Genomic DNA, 10,014 nt, shown 5'->3' on the forward strand with positions numbered 1-10,014 from the left:
TCAAGAAGGTTCAGTCCGCCAAGAGCGGACTGACTGAAGCCTCTGCCAGCCTTCTAAAAGGCTTTGAGGTAAGTATTCAAAATATAGGAAAAATATTACCGCATAGACAGTAGCCCCTGATGCTCTGTTTGGTGTTCACAAAGAAAAGCGAAATAGAGGATCAATAATATCTGCAGGAGTCTAATATAAGTATGTCTGTATGCGTACGCAGGCTTCGCTGCTGACCTCTGCAACACTGACTGCAGAGGTCGCCGCACTGAAGCAGGACCTCGAGGGGTCCGAGAAAGAGCTCGGCCTTGCCAAGAGGCAGCTCGAGGAGAACAAAGGTAAGTAATACCTTGTCTATATATAAAAGAAAATGTGGTTGCGAAATGACAGGATCATCATGAATGTGCCAAGGGCCATGACCGAAGTGGCGACCCTGAAGCAAGCGCTGTCCGAGGCCGAAGACAAAGCGGCCAAGGAGCGCACCGAGTGGGAAAGGCAAGAGGCACGGGTGGGCGAGATGCAGCAAGAGCTCCAGGCTCTCGTGAATAAGCACGAGGCTTTGGAGCTTGACTCAAAAACGCGAGAGTCCGAGCTTGCCACGGCCCTCGAGAGCACAAAGCATGCCAAGGCTGAAGCCCAAGAGGCCCTCCAGAAAATTGAGGCAATGAGGAAGATAGCAGCCGATAAGGCATTTAATATGGAAAGCAAGCATGTGAAAGTGAATTACTTGTTACTTACCCGAGTCCGGAGCTCTCCAGGAGCATTCGCAGATTTGGCCCATAGCGTGTCGAATGCCGCGAAGTATTACCAGGCCAAGGAGGGAAGCTCAACGGAGAAGTTGTTGTGCTCTCAGTATACTAGGACCGAACACCCGATGCCTATGAGCGACCAGGTGAAGCAACTGGTCGAGCTGCACAAGGCGGCCGAACAGGCCATGAAGGGCTTTATAGTCCGGATGTGGCCTGGCGACTCCCTTACCAACAGCTACTTCGGCCTAGTGAGGCGGCTTGTGGATGCCTGCCCACGGCTGGAAGTCATCAAGCGATCCGTCTGTATCGAAGGTGCCCGCTGGGCTTTTGCCCGTGCAAAGGTGCACTGAGCCAAGATGGACGCCGAGAAGCTGGTGAAGGAGGGGCCACCGCAGGGCAAGGAGCATCGCCACCCCGAGATGTATTATGAGGGTGTCCTGAAGGGTGCCTGTCTTGTAGCGGATGAGTGTGCGAAAGATGTAATATTTGAATGAACTTGCTCGTGTGATCCTGTATTATGAAAACTTGTTCATATGCGCTATGCAACACTTGTTTGAATTTAAAATATTACCTTCTGTTCGGCTGTTTATCAAATCTGAGAGATGGCTAGTCGTCGGCTTCAGCCCCCATGCCACGAGTGCTGGGGTGTTCGGGATAAACCTGAGCACTCTTTTTCCCATTTTTGGGTCCTTCGAGGGAGGTGCTTAGCACAACGAACAAGGCAATCAGACTATAATGTTTTATCACTCTCACTTAGCCATAGAACTCTATAATTTAAAATTTTGGCGATGCCCCTAGTATTCGGAAGGCCGCATATGGGGCGCTATACACGCCTTAAGCCGGACAAAGCCGACTCCTCGCTCTAAGCGACATAAGTCTTTAGGGACTCGAAACCTCTCGAACAGTGACCAACTCTCGCCTTATCTTGACAGTCAGTTTTAGCTTTCTCTACTAAGGTGCTTAGCCCAGCTAAACCGGGGCACAATCGCAGTAGTTCTCTCAGTGCTACCTTAGCCGATATAGCGGAACGTAAGGTACCAAAACATGGGAGCCGGGCAAACCCAACTATTGACCCAAGACATGATTGGGAGCTGATGCATATAATGCTATAAGTTCGGAGTGCCGCACTGTCGAAAGTGCTCGGACTTCTCACGCCGTATTATGGGGTATGCTTAAGCCCCTAGCGTACTGGCCGTACCAGAGTGTACGGGTGCTGGATGTCATGAATGAACATATATATATATAGAAAAAGAAGAATAGAGACTGCGATAATAGTCTAGTGCTATGCATTGTTTATTCAAAAAGGTGCGTTAAAGCAGAATGATACAAGTAGTGCGATAAGGAGAAAGTAGGACTATTTGACATGTCCCCTTCAAGGGCAAGCTGAGGAAAGGTATTTAAAGCAAGTATTTCACTCGTTATCGGAATCCACCTGGGAGTTCTGTGGTGCGACGTAGCTTTCTGCCTCCTTGGTTCCTGCATCATGTGTCCGGCAATCATACTGCCGGACAGCATTTCCAAACATTAAAGTCCTGAAAGAGAGAAAAATAACAAAGCGGGAAGCCCCTAGTGTAGTTGAGCCGCGTCTTGGGGCGTGTCGTAGTCGTGCCCCCCTCCCCACCTGTGCACATGGTATTTTCAATGCGTAATTGTGTATGCGTGGCACGGATTTCGCTGTTTGGCTGGGGCTGGGGCGGGGGCCGCATTGCTATGCGATCTCGGAACGTGCCAGGCGGTCTTATTGCCGATTACTCCGGGCGCGCTTGAAGGTGTCCGGGTCTTTAATCGCCGAACTGGTGGATTGCCTTAAGAGGCTGCTTTGCGCTTCTGCTGCGAGAGTCGTAGTGTGCTCCTCCGTGCGGAGAGAGCGCTCTGTGTTTCCATTGACTGTGATGACCCCCCAAGGTCCTGGCATCTTGAGCTTGAGGTATGCATAATGCGGTATCGCATTAAATCTCGCAAATGCGGTTCGCCCGAGAAGTGCATGATAGCCACTGCGGAACGGGACTATATCGAAGATTAACTCCTCGCTTCGGAAGTTATCCGGGGATCCGAAGACCACTTCCAGTGTGACTGAGCCTGTGCAATGGGCCTCTACACCTGGTATGACACCTTTGAAGGTCGTTTTTCTGGGTTTGATCCTTGAGGGGTCTATACCCATTTTGCGCACTGTGTCCTGATAAAGAAGGTTCAGGCTGCTGTCGCCATCCATAAGGACTCGAGTGAGGTGAAATCCGTCAATGATTGGGTCTAGGACCAGTGCGGCGAATCCTCCATGACGGATACTAGTGGGGTGGTCCCTGCGATCGAAGGTGATCGGACAAGAGGACCATGGGTTGAACTTTGGGGCGACTGGCTCCAATGCATATACGTCCCTTAGCGCACGCTTCCGCTCCCTCTTGGGGATGTGGGTTGCGTATATCGTGTTCACCGTCCGCACTTGTGGGGGGAACCTCTTCTGTCCTCCGGTGTTCGGCTGCCGGGGCTCCTCCTCGTCATCGCTATGTGACCCCTTACCTTTGTTTTCGGCGTTTAACTTGCCAGCCTGCTTGAACACCCAACAATCCCTGTTGGTCTGGTTGGCTGGCTTGTTGGGGGTGTCGTGTATTTGACATGAGCGGTCGAGTATACGGTCCAAACTAGACGGGCCCGGAGTGCTTCTTTTAAATGGCTTTTTCCGCTGATGGGGTTTAGAGCCTTTGAATCCGGCATTGACTGTCGTGTCCTTGGTATTGTCGTTGTTGATGCGGTGCTTGTGTTTGTTGGGACGTGACCTGCCATTGCCATCCTTGGTATCTGAAGTACCATGGTTCTTTGATATGTTATTGCTGCGAGCCAGCCAACTGTCTTCTCCCGCGCAGAAGCGGGCATGAGTGTCGTGAGGGCTGCCATAGATTTCGGCTTTTCCTAGCAAAGGTGTCGGGTGAGCCACTCGTCGCGGACATTGTGCTTAAAAGGTGCTAGGGCCTCTGCATCCGGACAGTCGATGATTTGATTTTTCTTTGTTAGGAACCGTGTCTAGAATTGCCTGGTCGATTCCTCTGGCTGTTGGATTATGTAGCTCAAGTCATCGGCATCTGGTGGTCGCACATAAGTGCCCTGGATGTTGTCGAGGAATGCGGCTTCCAGATCTTCCCAACAGCCAATGGATTCTGCTGGCAGGCTGTTGAGCCAATGCCGAGTTGGTCCTTTGAGTTTGAGTGGGAGGCATTTGATGGCGTGTAGATCGTCACCGCGGGCCATGTGGATGTGCAGGAGGAAGTCCTCGATCCATACCGCATGATTTGTTGTGCCGTCGTATGATTCGATATTTACGGGTTTGAAACCCTCTGGGATTTGGTGATCCATTACTTCATCTGTGAAGCATAGGGGGTGTGTAGCACCTCTGTACGAGGCTATATCGCGACGCAGCTCAAATGAGTCTTGTCCACTGTGTTCGGCCCGGCCGGACTTACTTTTACTGTAACCAGCGTGACGGTTATCGTCTCGCATAGTGGCGCGCCCTCGCGATCCGTAGATCGATCTTGCGTGGTTTGCTTTGTCCTCCAGTACGTTGCGTAAGTCTGGCGTATTTCCACATGTCCTGACATTTTTATTTGAGTGACGTCGGGGTGCGGGTTGAGCTTTTGGCTGAAATGCCTCTCTATCGTGGCCACGAGGTGGCCGATCAGCCGCGTCATATGTTGGAGATGTAGGGTTTGGTGCTTCCTCCTCCAGTCGGGGTAGCAACCTGCGCTTTGGGTAACACTTGGAGGGGCGTTCGAGTTTATATTTCTCGGCCGCAAGGACTTCGGTCCATCTGTTGGCTAGCAAATCTTGATCAGCTTGAAGCTGTTGTTGCTTTTTCTTAAGGGTATTTGCCATGTCTATAAGCCGGCGCTTGAAGCTCTCTTGTTCGACGGGATCCTCAGGCACGACGAATTCGTCATCGTCGAGGCTTGCCTCGTCTTCGGAGGGAGGCATGTAATTATCATCCTCCGCCTCTCCATCTGCCGCTCTCTCAGGAGGGCTGGCTTCTCCACCCTCCTGCTCTAAATCTTGCTGGAGGGGATTGTTGTCGTCTTCGGCACTGTCCGGAGTGCTATTATGTCCTGTGCCGGTGTCACCGCTTTCGCTTTGGGGAGACTTAGAGTGGCACCGCTGACAACGGCGCTTGGGTTGCTTCTTGGAGGGCTCATCCTCCGCTGTGTCGTCGCCATTGCCTTCTTTGGGTGTGTCCACCATGTATATATCATATGATGAGGTGGTTGTCCAGTGCCCTGTGGGCAGTGGTTCCTCTTCGTCTCCCGCATCGTCGCCCATACCGTCCATGTCTTCGGAGTCGAAGTCGAGCATGTCGGTTAAGTCGTCGAAAGTGGTTACTAAGTGGGTGGTGGGTGGGCGGCGAATTTCTTCGTCATCCGCATCCCAATCCTGCCGGACATAGTTTGGCCAGGACTCTCCTGACAAGGAGAGAGACCTTAATGAGTTCAGTATGTCACCGAAGGGAGAGTGCTGAAAAATATCCGCGGAGGTAAACTCCATGATCGGCGCCCAGTCGGATTCGATAGGCACAGGCGCAGGCGGTTCGGAGTCCATGGCCGGGGAGGAATCCGGTAGTTCAGCGTCACGGCTCCCATGAAGGGTAAGGTCGATACTCGACTCGATCGCTGATGAGAGTGCTGCCTCCGTGGCGTGTTCTATCCACCCGTCCATGCATGGTGAACTGGCTCCGAATTGAGGGTCGGAGTGGTTGCCGGCACGATCTCCTAGACACTATCCGATGGCAGAGCTAAATCATGCTCATTGTGACCGTCTGGCGCACTAAGCAGGGGCTTGAATCCATCGAAGATCAAGTCTCCGCGGATATCGGCCGTGTAGTTTAAGCTTTGAAACTTGACCTGGTGGCCAGGGGCGTAACTCTCGATCTGCTCCAGATGGCCAAGCGAGTTGGCCCGCAGTGTGAAGCCGTCGAACACAAGGATCTGTCCGGGGAGAAAAGTCTCACCCTGAACTGCATTGCTATTAATGATTGAAGGAGCCATCAAGCCTAATGATGACGACACAGAGGAACTCTCAATGAAAGCACCAATGTCGGTGTCAAAACCGGCAGATCTCGGGTAGGGGGTCCCGAACTGTGCGTCTAAGGCGGATGGTAACAGGAGGCAGGGGACACGATGTTTTACCCAGGTTCGGGCCCTCTTGATGGAGGTAAAACCCTACGTCCTTCTTGATTATTCTTGATAATATGAGTAGTACAAGAGTTGATCTACCAGGAGATCGGAGAGGCTAAACCCTAGAAGCTAGCCTATGGTATGATTGTATGTTGTCCTACGGACTAAAACCCTATGGTTTATATAGACATCGGAGGGGGCTAGGGTTACACAAGGTAGGTTACAAAGGAGGAGATATACATATCCGTATTGCCTAGCTTGCCTTCCACGCCAAGAGAGTCCCATCCGGACACGGGACGAAGTCTTCAATCTTGTGTCTTCATAGTCCAACAGTCCGGCCAAAGGATATAGTCCGTCTGTCCGGAGACCCCCTAATCTAGGACTCCCTCAGTGCCATTGAGAATAATTGACCATAATATTATCTAGGAGTTTAGTAGCTTCTCCTAAAGTGATCATTAATTCCGTCCTCTCCCAAGCTTGTGGATCATGTTCATGATCAAGTTGCTTAAAATTCATAATATCGTTTCTAAGAGAGATGATCTTAGCAGGAGGAAAATACCTAGAGATAAAAGCATCTTTGCACTTATTCCACGAATCAATACTATTTTTAAGCAGAGATGAAAACCAAGCTTTAGCATGATCTCTAAGCGAAAAAGGAAATAGCTTCAATTTAACAATATCATTGTCCACATCTTTCTTCTTTTGCATATCACACAAATCAACGAAGTTGTTTAGATGGGTAGCGTCATCTTCACTAGGAAGGCCAGAAAACGGATCTTTCATGACAAGATTCAGCAAAGCAATATTAATTTCACAAGATTCAACATTGGTAAGAGGAGCAATCAGAGTGCTAATAAAATCATTGTTGTTGGTATTGGTAAAGTCACACAATTTGGTATTATCTTGAGCCATCGTGACAAACAAGCAATCCGACACACAAGCAAACAAGAAACGAGCAAAAAGAGGCGAATAGAGAAAGAGAGGGAGGATGGAGAGAGAGAGAGGGTGAATAAAACAGCAAGGGTGAAGTGGGGGAGAGGAAAACGAGAGGAAAATGACAAATAATGTAATGCGGGAGATAAGGGTTTGTGATGGGTACTTGGTATGTTGACTTTTGCGTAGACTCCCCGGCAACGGCGCCAGCAATCCTTCTTGCTACCTCTTGAGCACTGTGTTGGTTTTCCCTCGAAGAGGAAAGGGTGATGCAGCAGAGCAGCGTAAGTATTTCCCTCAGTTTTTTAGAACCAAGGTATCAATCCACTAGGAGGCCATGCACGAGTCCCTCGCACCTACACAAACAAATAAACTCCTCACAACCAACATGATAAAGGGGTTGTCAATCCCTTCACGGTCACCTACGAGAGTGAGATCTGATATATATGATAAGATAATATTTTTGGTATTTTTATGATAAAGAGAAATAAAGATGCATGTAAAAAAATGGCAAAGGAAATAACTAAGTATTGTTAGATTAATATGATGGAAAATAGACCCGGGGTCCATAGGTTTCACTAGAGGCTTCTCTCAAGAGCATAAGTATTATGGTGGGTGAACAAATTACTGTTGAGCAATTGATAGAATTGAGCATAGTTATGAGAATATCTAGGTATGATCATGTATATAGGCATCACGTCCGAGACAACTAGACCAACTCCTGCCCGCATCTACTACTATTACTCCACACATCAACCGCTATCTAGCATGCATCTAGAGTATTAAGTTCAAGAGAATAGAGTAACGCTTTAAGCAAGATGACATGAAGTAAAGGGATAAACTCATGCAATATGATATAAACCCCATCTTGTTATCCTCGATGGCAACAATACAATACGTGCCTTGCTTCCCCTACTGTCACTGGGAAATGACATCGCAAGATTGAACCCAAAGCTAAGCACTTCTCCCATTGCAAGAAAGATCAATCTAGTAGGCCAAACGAAACTGATAATTCGAAGAGACTTGCAAAGATAACCAATCATACATAAAAGAATTCAGAGAAGATTCAAATATTGTTCATAGATAAACTTGACAATAAACCCACAATCCATTGGTCTCAACAAACACACCGCAAAAGAAGATTACATCGAATAGATCTCCACAAGAGAGGGGGAGAACTTTGTGTTGAGATCCAAAAAGAGAGAAGAAGCCATCTAGGTAATAACTATGGACCCGTAGGTATGAAGTAAACTACTCACACTTCATCGGAGAGGCTATGGTGTTGATGTAGAAGTGCTCCGTGATCGATACCCCCTCCAGCAGAGCTTTGGAAAAGGCCCCAAGATGGGATCTCGTGGATACAAAAAGTTACGGTGGTGGAATTAGGGTTTTGGATCCGTATCTGGTAGTTTGGGGGTACATAGGTATATATAGGAGGAAGTAGTATGTCGGTGGAGAAACATGGGCCCCACGAGGGTGGAGGGCGCGCCTGGGGGGTAGGTGCGCCCCCTACCTCATGCCTTCCTGGTTCATTGCTTGACGTAGGGTCCAAGTCCTCTGGATCATGTTCGTTCCGAAAATTAGGTTCCCGAAGGGTTCATTCTGTTTGGACTCCGTTTTCTATTCTTTTTCTGCGGAACTCTGAAATAGGCAAAAAAACAGCAATTCTGGGATGGGCCGCCGGTTAATAGGTTAGTCCCAAAAATAATATAAAAGTGTATAATAAAGCCCAATAAGGTCCAAAACAGGATAGAATATAGCATGGAACAATCAGAAATTATAGATACGTTGGAGACGTATCATGCATCAGCCAAGACCTCATGTTTGGCTTGAGCGTCAAAGAGAAGTAGTTGGCAAACACCTTCTCATCTCTTCCCCCGGCAGCTTGAACAGCGATGGTGTAGATGTTCAAGAACTCTGCCAGGTTCAGTCTCCCATCATACTTCTCGGGTATCTCTGGCTTGAATGTGCGAGCAGATGGCCAACAGACTTGCTGTAGCTCACGAGTGAAGGCAGGGCACCCAACCTCGAAAGGAAGGCACCCGCCATCTTTGAGCGCGGGCTCGTTGACGTCGGGACCACATCCATTGGTCCAACGGCGGTTGTCACGGTGCCGCGCGATGGCTACGTGCGCACCTTCCCTCCGCCTGTCCTCTGGGGCTCACCATTGGCCTTGATGTGCTCAAGGGTCGGAAGAGGCCATCCAGACATCACCAGGTTCTTGATTTCGCGGCTCCCGTGCTGATTGCCCTGGAGGGGACTGCACCGTGAGGGTGTCCCCTTCCACATGGCTAGTAGTAGGAGCCACTGTAGTCGTCTGGAGAGGCCGTGGCAGGCCCAGCCCGCGGTGAGCCCCGAGCCTCGTCAAAGTGATACGTCACCAACATATCTATAATTTTTGATTGTTCCATGCTATTATATTATCTGTTTTGGATGTTTTATATGCATTAATATGCTATTTTATATTATTTTTGGGACTGGCCTATTAACCTAAGGCCAGTATCAGTTCCTGTTTTTCCTTGTTTTTGAGTTTCGCAGAATAGGAATACCAAACTGAGTCCAAACAGAATAAAACCTTCGTGGTGAGTTTTCTTGGACCAGAAGACAACCAGGAGACTTGGAGATGAAGTCGGAGGAGCCACGAGGCGGCCACAAGGACGGAGGGCGCCCCTAGGGGGTAGGGCGTGCCCCCACCCTTTTGTCCCCCCGTGACCCTCCTGACCTAATTCTTTCGCCTATATATTCCCAAATATCCCTAAACCAGCAGAGGCATCCACGAAAACACTATTCCACTGCCGCAACCATCTGTACCCGTGAGATCCCATCTAGGGACCTTTTCCGGCACCCTCCCAGAGGGGGATTCGATCACGGAGGGCTTCTACATCAACTCTATTGGCCTTCCGATGAAGCGTGAGTAGTTTACCACAGACCTAGGGGTCCACAGCTAGTAGCTAGATGGCTTCTTCTCTCTCTTTGATTCTCAATACCATGTTCTCCTCGATGTTCTTGGAGATCTATTCGATGTAATACTTTTTTGCGGTGTGTTTGCCGAGATCCGATGAATTGTGGATTTATGAACAACTTATCTATGAATATTATTTGAATCTTCTTTGAATTCTTTTATGCATGATTTGATATCTTTGTAATTCTCTTCGAACTATCAGTTAGGTTTGGCCAACTAGATTGGTTTT

This window comes from Triticum urartu, chromosome 4 (assembly GCF_003073215.2).
Source record: "Triticum urartu cultivar G1812 chromosome 4, Tu2.1, whole genome shotgun sequence".
NCBI classification, from domain to species: Eukaryota; Viridiplantae; Streptophyta; class Magnoliopsida; order Poales; family Poaceae; genus Triticum; species Triticum urartu.